This window comes from Hyalella azteca, unplaced genomic scaffold, assembly GCF_000764305.2.
Source record: "Hyalella azteca isolate HAZT.00-mixed unplaced genomic scaffold, Hazt_2.0.2 contig8309, whole genome shotgun sequence".
Taxonomy (NCBI): Eukaryota; Metazoa; Arthropoda; class Malacostraca; order Amphipoda; family Hyalellidae; genus Hyalella; species Hyalella azteca.
The window spans coordinates 74,988-94,847 of NW_025938406.1; the positions used below are offsets into that span (position 1 = coordinate 74,988).

A 19,860-nucleotide genomic window follows, 5' to 3' on the forward strand; every position below is an offset into this window, starting at 1 on the left:
TGTCTGTCCGTCCGTGACTTCACGTTTTCGTGGACGAGAAAATACGCTCTCAGTCGCCCACTACAGTAAGTACTGAGATATATTTTTTTTAGCTTTATAGGTTTCTTTCACTACTTGTCAAATTTATGGTCATAATATTTTTCTGTTTGAATAATTATGAAGGCCTATCAATATTGCGATTTTCAATTGCCAATCCAATTGCAAAACATTGGACGACATCACACTCCAAACATGGCAAAATTTTAGAGATCAAATTCTTGATTTGCACGATGTGTTTCAATATTCGTCATTTCAATATTCAATAATAATAAAATTCTTCATGTGTAGTTTGGAAATCATTCTACTCAATATATTAAGTTTATTCTACATCATATGATATATATAACATACTGAGTGTGCTCTTCAAATGCTTTCGTTACTCAAACACGGGAATACAAACATTATGTTGTGTTAACCATGCACAAACAATGTTTGCTATGTTGTTTGCTATGTATAAACAAATGCAAATTCTTTCCCGATAAAAATCATTATATTTGAAACTACGAAATTAGTCATTGCATCTCCGTCGTCTATTACATTATCCATTGAATTTTTAGCTAGTAAGAGTTTTAAGTGGGTTTTAACAACCACATACGTATATAAACGGTCAATAATTTTTCGTACAATCGCAACAAAGCATATCTCGCCTGAAATTAGGCATTCTCTTCCCTGCTCAATTAAGGCCACAAACAACGAAATTTGGTCTGAACGTAGTTATGGAATTTCAAAAATCATTTCAAGGCACTGAAATTCAAAATTAATAGCCTAATGTAGCCTGCTGGCTGGTATGCGCGTTAAAAAATCAATTATTTACCCAGCTCCTGGCGGCACAATTTGATCTTGCTTCCATGTTAATTTAATTAAAAAAATATAACTCAGTACTCACTGCAGTGAGTGACAGAGAGCGCATTTTCTCGTCGACGAAAACGTGAAGTCCGGACAGACGGACGGTCAGACAGACGGACATGACGAGCACAATAGGGCATTTTTTCAATAAATGAGAAATGCGCTAAAAATAACGATAATACGATAATTTGGACTCAAGTTTAGATTTTGGTGATATCGAAAAACCGTCTCGTCATGAATCAGACTTTGCGGTCCGCTTGGCTGGGTCCAAGATTTTACCAATAATTTTCCAGCTTAAGCGAGAATTTTAAATAAATTGATGCCTTACTAGTAATTGATATGCTACGGCCACCTACTCTGAAGCAAAATAATTCATTTAATTTTTGTCATCATTCCCTTATTTGTGAATTATTTTCCAACCATCCCTCTTTTTTGTATTGGGTTCACGATAGAAATATAAATTGAAGATATATTTCATCGTAAAAAATTTGATCCGAGGGAATTTACAGCAAACTGAACAGATACAGGTCTCTTTTCGACGTCATATGCATACTATTTGATGCTTAATGATAACGATATCGATTCCTCCACTCTTTAATTGGAAGCTTGGTAACAATTCTAGAGAGCAATGACGAGGTATAGTAGAAGGAACGTTGAGCTCGCCTGATGTCTCATTTTCATGCTACTTGCTGAAAAAAATGTAACTTTATGTAAATATGTAAATAGTAAAACTTAACATAATAATGTCTCCGTAGTTTCAAAATACTAGAAATATATCTACAAATTTTCTTTCCCTCAAGAAGCATTAAATAAAACACATATAATAACGGTAGAGAGAGAAAGAAACTTGGCATAAACAATATCTACACGAACCACAAAAAGTTTTAATTTTAGAACAAATTTATAGCTCTTGTTTGCCTGCAGTTTGCAGTGTCGCAACCCTTGTCTCATAAAACCTTCATACATGCCTGGAAACTCGCCTCACGTATGATAGCTGAGCGTGTATGGCCGAGGGCATCGTATCATACATACCATTAATATTGTACGGGAGTGGCTGAGTACAGCAGCACCTCAGCCCAAGCTACAGAGGCCTCTTATCAAACATACCATTAATATTGTACAGAGTTACTGAGTACAGCAGCGAATAATCTCTAATTACAGAGACATCGTATTATTTCGTATTACGCATACCATTAGTATCGTAAAGAGTAGCTGATTACAGTAGTGCCTTCCCTCCAGATACAGAAACCTCGTACCATAAATACCATTAATTAATATTGTACGGGAGTTGCTGCGTAGTGCAGCGCCTTACCTCAAGATACAGAGACCTCGCATCATACCATATTAATAATGCACAGAGTATCTAAGTAAAGCAGCAACTCACCTCCCGTTACAGAGCAGGTCAGGTCCAGGGTATCCCCTTCATTGTAGGGACCCACGACACTCCAGACTTGACTGCCGTCCTTCTGCCGCACAGTCGGAGGGTCGGGTGGCACTGAAATGCAATAATTTATAATAATAATAATAATAACAATAATAATAATAATAATAATAATAGTAATAATAATAAAAACGCGCAACTCACTGCTACAATTCTGCTGTGCTTAACCGCCCGGCCTCCTCGCCGATTCTGACCAGAAACTGGCGCACAGAGCTGGGATCGAACGAGCGCCTCTCTGCTCCAATCCTGGTACTCTGAACTGTAACCACTGGGCCACAATAAATTTATATTGCAACCGTATTACTTCACATGGCACACGTGCGAAATCGAAACCCTTACAAAATCCCGAAAAAAAATAAATGCTGATGGAATCATGAAAAAATTGTGATGTGTAATAATTTTAATAACCTTGCCTGATGGATGAAGTAGCTACAGGTTCTTATGATACCGTGTCAAATCTGATGCTGCGTCAATCGTAAAAATGAATGGATTTAAACTATAGCCAACTTTTGTAACGGATAACGGGGCACTTCAATACTCCTATTTATTCTTGATTGGCAGAATTTCTTATATATATTTTGTTTAATTTGACATTTATACCTTGGGAAACTCGGTTGCAAAAGAGAATGAAACTATAATAATATGAGTAGATACCTCAGCCTTTAACTTTGTCCTTAGAAGACAACTGTAATGTTTTCAATAAATCCTGAAAAATTTTCTATTTCAAACAGAATATTGTAGCTCTTCGTTAGAGAAGAAAGTTAATCTCTCATTCAGTTAACTTTGGTCTTAACGTTGTATAGCGGCTCAATGTATCGCAAATGAGATGACAAAAGCTCTGACGTAAGAGGGACGAATTAATATAATAATATTATATTTTCATAAATAATTGAAAATGTAGATTTATAATATTCTCAGACATGGGAATTATAGTCACTTTAATAAATCATGTTGAGCTGGCTTGGAAAATCCAACAAGATATTCGCTTGAGACGTGTTCAGAAATTCAGGTCTGCATGTAAACGTACTATAGTAATGCTCGTACATTATTTCGCTTAAAATGACTGTTTCATTGAACCTATATTACCCTCTCGCTAGAAAAAGCTGTTCTCGTTAAATGGTTTGCGCGTAGATTTTCTCACTGGTGCCCGAAGTCTGTTGATTTGATTACCCATCCGTTCCTGATTAAAAGCACTACTTCAATCGGAGGAAAAGTGCTATCAATCCGTTAAAGATTCATTTTCAATTGTCTTGGCGAAACAAGTTTCATTGAATGAGAAATAATTTAATTATTTTTTTATCGTATTTATTCTCGTTCTGCCCAATTCCCGTCCATGCATTCATTCTACACGAACTCCTGACTAGTATTGCAGTCGTGAATAGTTTCATGATTTTGATACAGTAAAACCTTGTTTGTGACTATTTTTTAGCAATGAGAACTTCTAATGTATTAACATCGGTTAAAATAGAATATTATTCTGATAACTCATGTTCTATTTAATGTCTTCAAGCCTGCTGAGGTAGTGCCATTATTTCAACAAAATAAATAGATATCCATGCTTACTGCCCTGTTTTCTTCGGTCAAATTATTTTGTACGTCATAACAAATAGGACATAACAATGTAATTATGGTCTTTGATAAATATTTTTCCTTCTTCTCTGGAGACGAGCCAACGCTTTTTAGTTGCAATATTTAATTATTGGTCTCCATCTCTCCATCTTTCTAGACCGAAAAAGAAAAGTATATTGAATTTCAAACCCAGATTAATAATCGAAAAGATTTCAGAGACTCGAACATTTTACAAACGAAATCTCTGGTCGTCTTAAAATCGTTCAACGAACATGTCAATTTCAACGCGAGGGTACTATACACAGTCGAGCTATTATGAGAAGAGACAATAATGAATTGCATATATGAATCACAATTTTTATACTGTATAATTGATTAAAGTTGAGTTGCATTTAGTTTTATTCAAAATGAAATAGTATTTGTTGTGAATCACGTGATTTTATACGTTTTCTCAATTTTCAGCAAATACAATATGATATAAGTTGTACAAGAAATGCACGTTATCAAACAAATAATGTTAATAATGTATTATACATTTAATATACATGAATAATCAAGCGGCATGTGGCTCTTGCCTTTTAGGTCAAATAAGATTAATGCAATCTCAGATTAATTCAATAATGGAAATCAGTATTTCCAGAGAGCTCAAGAGCAATTGACAAGCCAAGCTTAATATACATGAGTACTATGTATATGGAACCCACGAGATTGTCACTCAGGTGCCCGGAAATGAACAATCTAGAGGATACAAGGAGGCTGGTTTAGAGTGAGCGCAATGTAATTATCGAACGACAGCAACACCGTGAGTGTTATTCAATATTGAACTGCTGATGCGGAAACACAAGATGATGGATAAGGTACAATTTATCACAAGCAGTAATGAATGATAACTATTCATTCATGAATAAATATCGAGAAAAACAAAAATGTGACCTTGAAATCGATGCGATGATACGAATTTACTGAATAGCAACAAACAATCATGGGCTCAATTAATTTTGTCGGCAAATTTTTGCTCAAGCGAAGTCACATTTCTGAGTGATCAGAAAGACAGCAAAATGCACATTAGTTCACTAGTTTTATTTTCGGCTTCCTCATTTATATAAGGTTCCAGGGCAATTTTATGTTTTATTTCTAAATTTTTGATTTATGAGTGGGAAAAATTAAAAAAAAGTGTATTCTTCTCAAGTAGAAGTAATTTCATTCCTTATGACGAATTTTTATTACACATAGAGAAAATCGCATAAATACTTCCAAATCCAAACTTGTAGTTGTATAATTTAACCAATAAGTTTTGTGCTGCCAATCATTATAATAAACATATTTATCAGATAGTAAACTCTTTCTTAAAACATTTGGGTCGAATGTAAGTGTATTTGTTCAAAGTTGTAACACATCCATGCGACAACATTTCTTCTCTTCGAAGTTAAAAACTAAATAAAATAACATTCGTTCGTCACGAATGCATATAGCTATAAAAATGTTGACATGTTCAACGCAGTTTTGATGACAGCCTATATCCTTGCTCGTATACCAGAAGCAATATGGCCTAGGGAGAAGTTTCTATCGATCTCGAAATGATGCCAAACTCAAATATTTGCGAACGACCCAGCCAGGCGTTATCTGAAAAGAAACTCCCTCTAGAAGCCTCTCAAAACATTGCTTGCCTCATTGGCGACGGAAAATCTGCAAAAAATACTTGTCCAAATAAAACTCTGGCCAAGTTATTGACGCAAGCGAAATATTTCCATTTTTCGTGCCATTTAAAAAAAAAGTCCGAAATATTTATGATGTAAACAGACTGACGATGCCTAAAAAAGGCAAGTTCGGTGGCTTCCAGGAAACTCCCATTCGCTCATGCGAACATTTTATTGCCCAAAAAATCTGAGCGCCGATATTTTATGATCTTGGCAATGAATAAAGAAGGCAGAGCGTTCCAGCCGCAGTACAACGGCAGGGGAAAAATAATGGGATAAACATCCATCTACTATCATTAACTTTTGATTAAGACAAACTCTGGTAAAGTCATTTTCTGTTATCTCACTGAAGAAAGAGAAAACTCTCTTCCTTTTCATTTCTTTTCTGAAAGTCATTTTCTTTTTCTTACTAAAAACTATTCCCACTAGCTTAATCATAGAATTATTCATGACAGTTCCGTTGATCTTAACATTAACGAATAAAGTGCATTAGAAGCAAAACAAATTGACTCGTTTAATGCCCGCAAACTAATACAGAAATTGCGCTGCTGAAGAATACCTACATTCATCTTGCATTTTTCTTTCCTCATACGGTGCGAGTCATAGACATTGAATATTGAAAGACTCGTAAGGCTCGAAAATTTTATTAACTTTTTATATATGTTTTTTTTTTGTAATGCCAAAACTAACGAATGAAATACAGCGCTTTTTGGCTCTTCACGAGAGACGCATGAATTAATCCTACTGAAGTTCCCCGCATCTTCTGAAGCCGCTGGTACGGAAACTCGTCCAGTCGAGTAAAATCTTGTTGTGTTGGTTTGAAAACTCTTCAAAAGACCCTTGGCTATAAAATAGGATCGTGGGGATCCTTGATTTTGTATGTGCTTCGGTAATAATTTCTTAAATTAATCAAATTTGGCTTCACGAACCGCGAAAGCTTACAATTGGAAACAATTGTGATCTCTGGTATTAGAGTATCCACTCACACACACACAAGTCGTGTCAGTTGTTCAGTCAATAGCTAAGGCTCCACAAATCAGTTATACTCACTACAATAGCAACTTAATCACGTCGGACAGGTACATATATACTGCCAATCTCGCTTAGGTAAATGTAACGGCCTGAGTCCATACGCCACTGTATGGACTTAGACCGTTACATTTACTTAAGCGAGATAGGGCAGGATATGTACCTGCCCGATGTGATTAAGTTGCTATTACTTATTACTTACTCAGTACACATAGCGGCGTAAATACACGTAGCGGCCGATTTCTCGTCTGTGAATGATGAAATAAATAAGGGGCCGTCAGTGCTATGCTGACTGACGTACGAACTCTTGATTGTTTTTGATATCACGGCCGCGGGTACGTCTGTTTTCTTTGGCAGCCCGCGTATAGGATTTGCAGTGCCGTACCCGCTACAATGCGACCGAAGTTTTCCAGGGCAGCAAATATACGGTTCGTGCGATGACACGTGTGTTTTGAACGACTTTTGTGATGCTTTCAGGTCCACTGAAACTTTAATATAACTGAAATCTTTCAAATTTCTGACGATCATTGGTGAATAAACATTTTGATACAAAATTCTTCCATCGGTGCAAAAAATAAAACACAAAAATTCTACAATGAATACAACAGAATTCTTAATGTGATTTGAATATGATCTAGAATTTTGGAATAATGAAACTCGACTGACAATCTTCGAAATTTCTTCCAAAATATTTTCTCTTTAAACTCCCTGCTTTAACCTAACTCTGTGAGTGAGACGCTGTTTCAAACGTATTCTGATGCAACGCCTTTGAAGGCAGGCCGATACATCAAAGTAACTTTGACATGCATATGGGAGCGCAGGCCGGAACTTGACACCTGCGCTACCCCTACGCAGTCACTACAGACACGCACGAGATGTAGAGACCTACGATCTGAAGCACAGCCTATGTCGTACGTGGAAGCGGGGGACCTCGAAGTAAAATATTCGTGAGCTTGCTAAAAGTACGTTGATATAAAATATAACTAATAATTAACAGCAGACGTATGGCAAAATATACGGACCTAGCAAGTCTACAGACTAAAAAATGTTTTAAATGTTATCACAGAAAAAGTAAATATAAACGGTGTAAAAAGGTCTTTGAAACAATCTACACGTACAAGCAGAGCGACATTACTGAACCTCACTACATTTTTGCATGAAAAGTTTAAATACTGCACTAAGCATGCGAAGCTCGACAGGAGAATACTAATAAAAGTTTGCAAGCGTAGGTGCAAATGGTAGATCTCATTAGATTAAACCTGGTGTCTTCCACTAATAGGAAGACACCAGGCAAATTTTGTAGATCTAATTTTACCCACTAAGCGTTCAATTAAGCTGTATCATTGCTAGCTTCCAGCATAAAATTTTGCCTTATACATGTTAAACTGCAAGTTTAAACTATTATTAGTGCAGTATTAGTGTAAGTACTGGTGCGTACGTTGAAAGAGGTATGATTGTACTCTCATTAAACACTAACCGATAACTTTAAGGTTTGAAATAGATATGATTGTACTCTGATTAGACACTAACCGATAACTTTAAGACTTGAAATAGGTATGATCGTACTCTGATTAGACACTAACCGAAAACTTTAAGGTTTGAAATAGATATGATCGTACTATGATTAGACACTAACCGATAACTTTAAGGTTACTCCTGGCGTTGCGGGTAGGGCTCTTCTTGAAGTCCACCCTGCATCGGTAGAGGCCTTCGTCGCCTCGTCTCACGTTCCTGACGATGAGAGCTGACGGTGAGGCGTCCAAGTCGAAATAAACGCGGTCGCCCAGCGCCTCCAAGTCCGCAAGAAGCCTCTCAAAACATTGCTTGCCTCATTGGCGACGGAAAATCTGCAAAAAATACTTGTCCAAATAAAACTCTGGCCAAGTTATTGACGCAAGTGAAATATTTCAATTTTTCGGGCCATTTCAAAAAAATCCGAAATATTCATGATGTAAACAGACTGACGATGCCTAAAAAAGGCAAGTTCGGTGGCTTCCAGGAAACTTCCGTAAACTCATGTGAACATTTTATTGCCCAAAAAATCTGAGCGTTGATATTTTATGATCTTGGCAATGAATAAAGAAGGCAGAGCGTTCAAGCCGCAGTACAACGGCAGGGGAAAAAATAACGTGATAAACATCCATCTACTCATCGTTGATTTTTTATTTAGGCAAACTCTGGTAAAATTAATTTGAAAATCATTTTCTCTTTCATAATAAAACCATTATTGATAGTATAATCATAGGAATTATTCTTAAAAGTTCGGTTGATATTTAAATTAACCAATAATTTGAAATTAAAGGCATAAAAATGCCTCTAATGCCTCTAAAAATAGAAGCTTTTTAATTCCAGCAAACTGAGACAGAAATTTCGATGCCGAAGAATACCTACATTCATCTTGCTTTTTTCTTTCCTCAGACGATGCGAGTCATAGACTTGGAATATTGAAAGATTTGTAAGGTTCGAAGATTCTAATAAATTTTTATTTCCGAATGGATGTTTTTTATTTTATAATGGTATAAGTAACAAATAAAATACTGCACTCTTTGGCTCTCCACGAGGGGCTCATGAATTAATCCTACTGAAGTTCATCGCATCTCCTGAAGCCTCTGGTACGGAAACTCGTCCAGTCGAGCAAAATCTTGTTATGTTGATTTTAAAACTCTTCAAAAGACCCTTGGCCATAAAATAGAGTCATGGGCATCCTTGATTTTGTATTCGCTTCGGTAACAATTTCTTAAATTCATCAAATTTTGGCTTCACGGACCGCGAAAACTTACAATTGGAAACAATTGCGATCTCTGGTATTAGAGTATCCACTTTCACACACGCAAGTTATGTCAGTTGTTCAGTCAATAGCTAAGGTTCTACATATCACTTTTAATTGCACGCCCTACAATAGCAATTTAATCACATCGGACAGGCACATATACTACGCCAGCTCACTTAAGTAAATGTAACGGCCTGAGTCCATTCATCGGCCACAGTACACATAGCGGCGTAAGTACGCGTAGCATCGGATTTCTCGTCTGTTAATGATGAAATAAATAAGGGACCGTCTGTGCTAGGCTGACTGAAATACGAACTCGTGATTGTTTTTTATATCACGGCCCCGGGTGTGTTGTCTTTGGCAGGCTCGTCTAGGATGTGCAGTGCCGTATACCCGCTCCAGTGCGACCGAAGTTTTCCTGGGCAGTAAATATGCGGTTCGTGCGATGACATGTGTGTTTTGGACGACTTTTGTGATGCTTTCAGGTCCACTGAAACTTTTAATATAACTGATATCTTTCAAAATTCTGACGATCATTGGTGAGTAAACATTTTGCTACAAAATTCTACCGTACAAAAAAATACAACACAAAAACTGTACAATACATACAATAGAATGCTTTGTGTAACTTAAATATGACCTGAAATATTTGAATAATGATACTCGACTGACAACCTCCGAAATTTCTTCCAAAATATTTTCTCTTTAAACTCCCTGCTTTAACCTTACTCTGTGAGTGAGATGCGGTTTCAAACGTATTCTGATCTACGCCTTTGAAGGCAGGCCGATACATCAAAGTAACTTTGACATGCATATGGGAGCGCAGGCCGGAACTTGACACCTGCGCTGTCCCTATACGCAGTCACTACAGACACGCACGAGATGTAATCTGATGCTCAACCTATGTCGTACGTGGAAGCGGGAGACCTCGAAGCAAAATATGCGCGAGTTCGCTAAAAGTACAATTTATATCAAATATACGTAATAATTAACAGCAGACGTATGGCGGAATATACGGAGCGAGCAAGTCTAGCAAGTTATCACAGAAAAAAATATAAACGGTGTAAAAACGGTGTTTGAAACAATTTACTCGTACAAGCAGAGCGATATTACTGAAGCTCACTGCATTTTTGCATGAAAAGTTGAAATACTGCACTAAGCATGTGCAGCTCGACCGGAGAATACTAATAAATTTTGCAAACGTAGGCGCAGATGGTAGATCTCATAAGATTAAACCTGGTGTGTTCTACCAATAGAATGCAAATAAAAAATTTACTCTCAAATAAATAAAATGATCATTTTGTCTTCATTCAATGTCTGCATGAATTAGCGACAAAAAGTTTCACTTCATTTCCTACCATCTTCATTTCACTCATTTTACGCCGTGTCTAGTTTTCCATCTATGCTCCCATCCGCTCGATGGAATCATCGTAATCCAGATTCTTAACAAAGCGAGAAACGTCGTGCAGCTCACATGCATTTTTATGGCTGCTTGTAAGTAACTGATTGATTGACCATACTTCTCTCCACGCTTCGTCTACGTCTTCTACATTTTCTATAATTCATATTCTATTATTTTCCGTATCTTACTTCTGAGGACGACTGTCTGTTAATTGGGTTCATCCATCATATGCATGAAAATCGACTTTGAAATCTGAACGTACACGTGACACGACCCCGCGTGGCAAATTCTACTGTCATAAAACATAACAATGAACAATGGAATTGATATTCAGAAAACCACGTACACCTCATTGGAATACGGTGAGGGCATATTTTCAAACTAGATGATTTTTTTTGCCCTAGGTAAATCCCCCGACGCAAATTTTGCAGAACTAATTTTACCCACTCAGCGTTCAATTAAGCTGTGTCATTCCTAGCTTACGGTAAAAATTCTTGCCTTGTACATGTTAAACTGCAAGTTTAAACTATTATTAGTGCAGTATTAATGCATGTATAGGTGCGTACGTTGAAATTGGTGACCGTACTCTGATTAGATTAATGTACTCTCTGTGATTATTGATCGTACTCTGATGAGACACTAACCGATAACTTTGAGGTTACTCCTGGCGTTGCGGGTAGGGCTCTTCTTGAAGTCCACCCTGCATCGGTAGAGACCTTCGTCGCCTCGTCTCACGTTCCTGACGATGAGAGCTGACGGTGAGGCGTCCAAGTCGAAATAAACGCGGTCGCCCAGCGCCTCCAAGTCCGCCCAGTCACGTGCTGCCGCCTGGCTATTGCCCCGCGAGTCATGGCTGAAGAAGAGAGGTAAAATTTGGTAATGTTTAGGATTGTTAACACAGCAATTAATATAATTCCACCTGACACACCGAGACGAGGAGAAACTGCACCCCTAACCAACTTGTGAAATTCATCTGTTTGTTCATGTATCGTCTGTCTGAATTATAAAGAATATTACGGAGAGCAGTCCGTAAAAAGTTTACAGGTACATCCAAATTTTGGTAGAAAACGGCGCGACTTCCTTAAAATTTGGACTCCTCCCAGGTGCTGTTCTTGACTCACCTGAGAGGCACCTTAATTAGATGTAAATCGGCCACTTAAATATTTTAGTAGGAGCTCCACCCAATGATAGTTTAATTTATTTCAATAATTCAAGCCTTGATGGAATATTTTCCGTACAAAAGTTATTTAATGAATATTATAAATTAGGGAATCTGGTTGGTAGTTTTAAAGAAGTTAAATCTGATGTGTTATTCAAGCGTGCTGCCACAGAGACCATCAGGTAATCGATTCTACTTTGAAAAAGTATGTACTATTGTAAAATTTGATTCAATTTAACATATATAAATCTTGCTATTTGTAAAATTTGTACAATTTCTTGAAATTTCTTTAAGTTTGTTGAATTTCAATGCAAGGGTCAAATAAAGTTTCTGTGACGAATGAGGGCTTGAACTCGTCCTTTTTAACTCGGAAGAAATTAGCTTTCTAATTAATACAATTACATGAAGGACATTTTAGAAGAAAAAGTTGGCGACTCTCCAGGATTTTCCATGCCAAGCCCAGCCGTGATCCCTTGCTAGTTCACCATGAAGAAATATCAGTACAGCTTTTCTGTCGCAAATTAGCCCACAAATGCACCATTAATGATCATATTATTTCCTGTAAGCTGGCCAAATCTGCCTGTAAGCTTAATAAGTTTACAGGAAGATTTGGCCAGAATAATCATTTGTGTTCGTATACACAATGAAATAATGAGTCAAGTTCGTCTACACAATGACGGATTACTGATATTGTTTCAAAGGCTAGAAAAGTAAAATTGCCATGTCGTAGCCTAATTTTCCTGCGTTTAATTTGGAACAGGATTAATTTAAGATAACCAAGCCGTAACGTTGAGCTCATTATGCGCTGGAAATTCATCAAGATCAATTAGTACTACCGGAGACGCCGAGTCCATCAGCATGATCAGCATGAGATGTTGCATTGATGTAGTCTGCGTGGCAGATTTACGAGCCATCGCAAGCAATGCTTCTGAACTCAGCCTGCCTAGAACTAATCTCCCGGACTTTAGTTTAATAGACGCGGAAAGTTACGGCAGTGACAAGCTAACGCCTCTGACGCTCATTGTGGAGGCTCTGAAGGCCGCTCGGGTCGTTGAGGTGCACTCAGTACGGCAGGCATTGGCGCTCCACTGCATTGCATTGCCTCAATTTCCTCGGAGAAAAGCCAAGGACTTGCCAGAACTTTGAGCATCAAATCTTGACATTTCAGAGTGGGAATATTTTCTAATGGTTGTCTGAAACTCTTGATTAATATGCGCCACCAAGGAAAGACTCTGTACTACAGAAACTTTCGTGTGCAGAAAATGTAGCTTTATCAAAATCGTTGCCCAGTTTTAAGCTATGTTATATCAATAGCAGAGCCCGATTAGAAGATTTCTCATAATGATGAAAACTATTTCATTCAGTATGAATACTATGGCGTACCTAAACATTCATTCGACCTCAGTATTTATAACCTCGACTTTAATGATTTAGAACAATGACCACTACAAGGAATGATGAGACGGATTGCAAAATTATTCATCGATTCAGAGAAATTAGTGCATAATTACGTACACTGTTCTTAGCTCCTTACATAATACGCAAAAATCTGAACCTGGAACTTTATGAGAGAGTAAACATCATAATGTTTCAGGGGTTATTATAAGGATCTAAACTTAAACTCTAATGGCATATCTATCTTTGATGAAAATGTTCGTAAATTACTTCAACTGCAGCGTCGTGCGGTGTCGCACTCGATTTTTCTAATGGCATATGTAAATGATTTTCTCACGCATACGCACCAAAGCAAAGTGTACGACTTAGAATGGCTCAGGTGACACATATATTTGTTTAATTTTACCTTCTGCAATTTCAACGAATTTCTGCCAAGGAAAAGTTATATTATACTTAAATGGATTTTTGGTCGATAATTTCACTTCCTTAACCGTTTCATTAGAGTCGAAACCAGATTTGTACGGCCGTCGAAAAAAATTATCTTTGACATTTCGAAATTTTATTCGCTGCGTAGATTGCATCATAAACCCCTCAGGATTGTCGCGAACACTTGCATGACGGGTGATTGTTATCTATTTATACCTCGATCATTACTGCCCCCGTTCGGTGTTGCGGCAAATATACCTATTATTTGTTAAGTAATATGTGAACACGTTTCTTACAGCAATATGCTGATTAGTTCATATTCTTGTGGAATATGAAGAGTAACTTTCTTCATTCAGCCCATCCATTTTACCTTCTTACTTGTATGTGCATCTAAGAAAGAATTTGTAGATTCTAATTGTGCAATTTGTAGTGTACGCGTTTTAATGCTTCCGAGAGTCGAAAGACCGTGTGTCATACTTGAGACACAGGATTTGTGCATGTTTCACATTTCTAATTAGTGGATATTGAATAAACATCAGTGTTTATGTAATATCTCTTACACCACCTTGTCTTGAGGCTGATGTCACGCACCGCTCGTTTGCAATGCTGCAACAGATGCAGACCCAAAACATCAGTGTTTATGTAATATCTCTTACACCTTCTCGTCGTGAGGCTGATGTCACGCACCGCTCGTTTGCAATGCTGCAACAGATGCAGACCCAAACAAAACATTGCTGCACCAAGTGAAAATAGCCCTACTGCGTTCTACTTTACTGAATCACTTAGCAGTATACGATTTCCTAAAAATAGCTAGCAATATGTTCACCAGCTTTTTGAGCATATCAATGACGAGCTAAATTTTGGATCATATCGAGCATTATTTATGACTGCTTTTGCGGAAAGATTGAATTTAGAATCGCTGATCAGCACTAGAGATTATTAGTTTAAATTAAATCTGGAGTTTTGCCAATTAAAGCCAGTAAACGCCCGCCATCTAAAATGTTCGGTTATTAGTGCAATTATCATTTAGAAAAAGTCACTATTAGGGCAGTGTATTCCTCGACGCTGATCATTATTATCTTGCTCAACAGCCCCGAAGTTTCGCCCTGTAACGCAGCCTGCATTCCCAATGCCATCAAGTTATGCCCTGCGCGGCGCATTCCTGCTCTATAGGATTAAAGTTCAACTCCATGAAGCTCCATCACACGACACGAACTGTATTGAACAAAGTAAAAACTGCTAATCTATGGGAAATATTACGATGATATACAACATTTTAGTTTAAAATTTAATTGCATACTTCTTTTATTTTATTTATTTCGATCAGCGTATGTAAGACAAGGCCGCTTCACCAGGACCATAACAGCGCCATAATTGGTGTCATTATTCATCAGCATCATCGACAGCGCTACACTGCAGGGTTCGGTCTACTGATCTCTGTCGGGATTTCTTCATACACCATCTGCCTTAGAACTAAGGTCTTGGAACAAGGCTTCGAGAATTCTCGAACAACAACATTATTATAGCAATCTAAAGAGTTCTTCTTGTTTATCGAATTCAAGTATGGCAGAAAGTATATAATAGTGTAAATCCAATAAAAGATTCTGTGACATTTTCAAACAGCAAAAAAATTTAAAATACTTCAAGCTATTATATATATTGCCCTCGACATTTTCCAGAGTGTCTCTACAAAAAAAGTCTCATTTTAGAAAAGCGGCGACCATATGCGCTCACCGTTCACACACCATTTTCAAGCTTTTGCTAGCCAGTTGTTTCAGTGGAGCACTTCATTGCGAGGATTATGCTACGTAAAAAAAATTTCACACTCGTTAAAACGCGAACACAATTTAACAAATTATTTTTAATAAGAGGTGATATCGTATAGTGAGAACATTCAGGGATAGTTTCACGTTACATCTAACCCAATCAGTGGACTACGGCAAATTAACCCCAGTAGAGTTTTCAGTATGTTTCCCAAACTGCCCTATGTGGCGGCCCCCATATAATATTTTTAGCCATTAGGCCCAGTAAATGTGGATGCGCGTTGGTCACAGTAACATTCAGCGACCAAGGCAACTGAATAGAAAGCTTCCTGTCTTATTCTCTCTCATCGACCGAGGGTCTGCCATGCAGCGTCGGTAATAATTCAGACGGCTGGTCCATCTGCGCTAAGCGGCTTACAAGTGACCACTGCCGAGTTAGCCGCATGATTGAAAAAAAAATTCTGAAATTGCCAGCATCCAGCAAGACTAAAATCAGCCTGTGCATAGAAAAAGCGTTTTGCTGTCCATTTCAGCTTTGATTATTCCGTATGAGATGAAGACATTACAGGGAAACTGTGAATCTTTGATGAAGACATTACAACGGGAAACAGTGTTTCAACGACAAAATATGTCGACTCTGTTTAGTTTCTTTTCAACAAACTTTTGCACACCTTTAGTTGAAGCTGACTTCCCGGTGCATTTTAGAACTGTTTTCAATATTTTCAGACTCAGTGAAGATAGACAAAAGAATCACTTGTCACTCATTCGTCGATAAGTACAGATAATAATGATTAACAAGATTAATAATATATTTTTTTATGATTTAATTCTTTTATTTACCATAATTTTTCTGGAAAATCCAGAAAACTCCAGAAATCAACTTTTAAAGGCGTAAAACTCCAGAAATCAACTTTTATTTTCTCAGAATAGAATGTAAGTATGCTCAAAATATTCAAGTTAACGACCTCGATATACGAATCGGTTCCAACTTAAACACTGTTCAGCTCGTTACTCTCAACGTACGAATAAAATTGAGCGAAAATTTTGTGCACGTGAAGATGAAGCCATATGGAAATGTGAAAAGATTGCTGAGAAATTATAACAATGATTTTCAACAAATAATTTTAAATAAACTGATTGATTTAGAAATATGAACTAAAACTACAGCTAACCTAAAAAATAACTAAAAAACATTCAAAATAGTGTAATAAACGAGCGAAACTAAAAGGTTGGTTTGAAGTTTGCAAAAAACCTGCTTTTTTGATTAACTCATAATGCTATTTAACTCAAATAAGATAAAGAACCAAACGTACCATAATAAGTTACGAGTAAAATAATCTAAATAATTTGAATTGTTAACTGAAATTATGGGGATTGTATCACGAGGCTTACCGAACAACATCACCTGCTAACTCCAGACTTTCCTTTGGGCTTCGCTTCGAAGTTATAGAGGCTTAGTCCTGCCTGTAATCCTGCATCATTCAACATAGTGTATCAGTGCAAATTGAAATGTTGCTTCTTGTCCCATTAGTCAACGGGTAGTTGAGGTGTAGTTACATAACTAGCATTCGCAGGCATTCTACTGTCGAAACGGTCGTCTTTTGTGACAATATAAAAAATATAACTCAGTACTCACTGCAGTGAGGGACAGAGAGCGCATTTTCTCGTCAACGAAAACGTGAGGTCACGGACGGACAGATAGACAGACGGACGGACGGACGGACGGACGGACGGACGGACATGACGAGCACAATAGCGCCTTTTCCATAAATGAGAAAATGCGCTAAAAAGATGTAATTTAGGAAACTAGGAAAGAACAAATTGTGAAATATTTTTTGTTATTTTCGATGTTAAGATTTTCACTCAAGGAATGTGATTTACGCACACATTTTGCCTTATCGCTGAGGAAGGGATAAATGGTTAATCAGACCCTGAAACTGAGATCTTGTTTATTGAATATTTTTGCTGATTTTTGGCTTAACTGAGAGCGGAGAAAATTTTTTGTATAGCTCCTCAAATACGGCGTTGAATAAATGGACTCGTTTAATTTTATCTTTATTTTTCAGAACTGTTGTAAAAATCCACCGCTCCAGGAGATAATTTTTAAATTATGATTTAAATCTTTACATGAGGAGAATTTTCATACATTAATTCATCACAGGCCAAGCTACAAATTAAATTTCTTCGTGGTAACTGGTCCTTTTATTACGTCTGCTAGATTACTGTCCTTGATTTATGGCCAAACAGAAAAACGAAAATGAAGAAGCATTTGCGAGAAACGAACTGGAATATTTCTCTGCCTTACACGCAACGGTTGATATGCACTGGTTAATTAGTAAGTGCTAGCTTCACGCAGTCTGCGCGGAGCGAGAACTACGAGTTTGAATTCCATTATTTAATTGTTTTCCTGTCTATCTTTCTTGAATCAAATAACCGTAAATCTTGCATATAAATGCAATATTTTTATTATCGAAGCGAACTGGAAATCGTGTTTAATAATTGTTTGTCATTATCTCTAACTGCTATCGGCAACTGCTAGAGTTGATCGATTCATCCTTAAGTTTTGTGGTCATCTTTGTTCCAGCATGCGTGAGAACTTAGATTGCATCTACAAATTCTCATCTTTGATTCTAATCTCAACTTTAGTCCGATCTTACTGTCTTTTATAAAAACTGCCACGTGTAACATGCGAAAATTTTAATAAAGGTTTTAGAAAAAAAAGAGTGTACTCTAATGGCAAAATAGGAAAGATATCACGAGTGGCTGTCTAATTCAACGAGTTTAATCCATGTTCTTTGTACCTGAAGAAATATCTGAATTATTCATAATCTTGGCATTAAATTAGCGTCTCATATCGTGATCAGCATTAAGCAAAAGTTTGAATGAATAAATAAATAATGGAGAAGTTTCGTCATGACTGGCAATGATTTATAATTAGGCTTCATCCACATGAGAATTTTTCCGTCGATAATTTTATTCATGTTGATTTCATGGAGCTATTTATGATAAAATATTTCGCTGTACCATGATGTTCGAAATAATTTACGTTTATTTTCTCGAAGATGTAGCTTTAAACGCATGAACGAATGAATTCCGAGAACATAAAACGTTATTTATCTGTTGGCTTTAGTTCAGTATGGCTCCTAAATTATTTTTTCTACTTACGTGCTCAGATGAACTTTAGAAGCAGAAGTAGTCGGATAGACGAGTTAACTGAGAAAAATGTAACGTATTATGTTGCTAGCATAATGGAACATAATTCATTGAAAATAATTTTCTGTGCGAGTACTTCTTTTTATATTGCATCGCCCAGACGAGTGGAGATATTAGGAACACAAACCTAGCAGGACGCATGGCTTAAAAGAAAATGATGCGAGATAATGTTATCTCACGTTATCTCACGTTATCTCATGTTATCTCACGTTATCTCATGTAATCTCACGTTATCTCACGTTATCTCATGTTATCTCACGTTATCTCACGTTATCTCATGTTATCTCACGTTATCTCATGTAATCTCACGTTATCTCACGTTATCTCATGTAATCTCACGTTATCTCACGTTATCTCATGTTATCTCACGTTATCTCACGTTATCTCAAACCTTTGAGGTAATACAAAACACATACAGACAATAACTAACCTGTATATGGGCGTGCCGATGCCATCCTAGTACCAAGTCAGACTCAGACAAATTGTTTTTAAACAGACCTTTGAGCTAATACAAGACATATACAGACGCTATAACTAACCTGTATATGGGCGTGCCGATGCCGTCCTTGTACCACAGCACGAGCACGAAGCGGTCCGCAGGCTCAATGGGGGCGACGTCGCACGGCAGCTCAGCACGGCTGCCCTGTAGCGCCTCCACCTCGTGCACCGGTCCAGCTGTGGCCGGTCAATGAAGATTATCTTTCTGTAGATTATCTTTCCTACTTGATGACTTTAATGCATATTATGATTCAAGTAGAATTCAAATAATTATATTAAGGCTGATAACCAAATGATTAACGCTAGGCTTCATGGCCAATTGTTACTATTTGGATTCTTGCCGAATTGCTCAGTACATTGTTGTCGGGTCGTTCGTTCCGTTGGTTCAAGGAAACGTGGTTCAATCAAGAGTAAATAGGCTTTATTCAGAGAACAGACAGAGTTACACGGAAAACAAGTGTTCGGGCGGCACGACCAGCATAACGTGATTAAAAGATCCGCACACGTGTAACACTGCTAAAAGACTCCCGGAACAACCCGCCACTGACTGACGACACATTGTCACAGCGAGAAATCCGCTAAATTAAACATGAGAAAACTTGACAAAACCTAA

The 19,860-nt window shown here is 37.3% G+C and overlaps 1 protein-coding gene across 1 annotated transcript in view; it reads right to left on the reverse strand.

The window, feature by feature from the left end:
• The window catches only part of LOC108666189, a 48,523-nt gene extending 29,136 nt beyond the window's left edge, over nt 1-19,387 (reverse strand). Inside the window, exons 1-3 of the mRNA XM_047881548.1 lie at nt 19,289-19,387; nt 11,438-11,646; nt 2,270-2,380 (exon numbers count right to left, since the gene is read on the reverse strand). The gene's annotated coding sequence lies outside the window, so the exon portion shown is untranslated. The remainder of the gene's footprint in view (nt 1-2,269; nt 2,381-11,437; nt 11,647-19,288) is intronic.
• Nucleotides 19,388-19,860: the final 473 nt, after the last annotated feature.